General features: G+C 38.7%; 1 protein-coding gene across 1 annotated transcript in view; it reads right to left on the reverse strand.

The window, feature by feature from the left end:
- The window catches only part of foxred2 (FAD-dependent oxidoreductase domain containing 2), a gene marked incomplete at its 5' end in the record, with an annotated part of 8828 nt that overhangs the window by 2776 nt on the left and 5444 nt on the right, over positions 1-608 (reverse strand). The gene's annotated exons all lie outside the window — the stretch shown is intronic.

Consider the following 608-nt stretch of genomic DNA (forward strand, 5'->3'; position numbering starts at 1 on the left):
TGCTTGCTGAGAGGCAGCAGCTCTACCAGTTGCGCCACCGTGCTGCCCGGAGAGACAGCCCATGTCACGTCAAGGGGCCTCCCTCCCATTTTTCTTAAAGAAACATGCTACTCCTCACTATCCATCCTTTGGTTCAAACAGTCTTATACTGCCATCTAGTGGTCAAAAAGGGTAGTACACCTTCCTAAATTTTCTTTCATTCATTCAACCTTTATTTAGACAGGTAAATCCCATTGAGCCTCGAGGACTCGTTTACAAGAGAGACCTGATTTCAACAAAGAATGATGACAACAATGGGCAGTTATAAAAAGGCATACAGATTTTATTTTATTTTTTTTAACAAATAGGATGGCTGAAAAAAAAAAGTAACAAAAAACAGCTAGATTATAAGGTGAATATAGAAAACTAAAAACAGGAACATGTCTGCATTGGTCCCTGCCAGGAGTCCAACAAATTCTTAAAGCCACTTAGAGAGGTCAAGGTCGAGAGCTTCAATTTTTTTTGTAAGATTGTAGTATGACATATCCTGAGATATATTCATACATTAAATGGGTTCACTCATCTTTCTGGACTGTATGATGTCGTGCTTTGAATTTAACAGAAATGTA

The sequence above is a fragment of the Nematolebias whitei genome, chromosome 15 (assembly GCF_014905685.2).
Source record: "Nematolebias whitei isolate Nwh7 chromosome 15, NemWhi1, whole genome shotgun sequence".
NCBI classification, from domain to species: domain Eukaryota; kingdom Metazoa; phylum Chordata; class Actinopteri; order Cyprinodontiformes; family Rivulidae; genus Nematolebias; species Nematolebias whitei.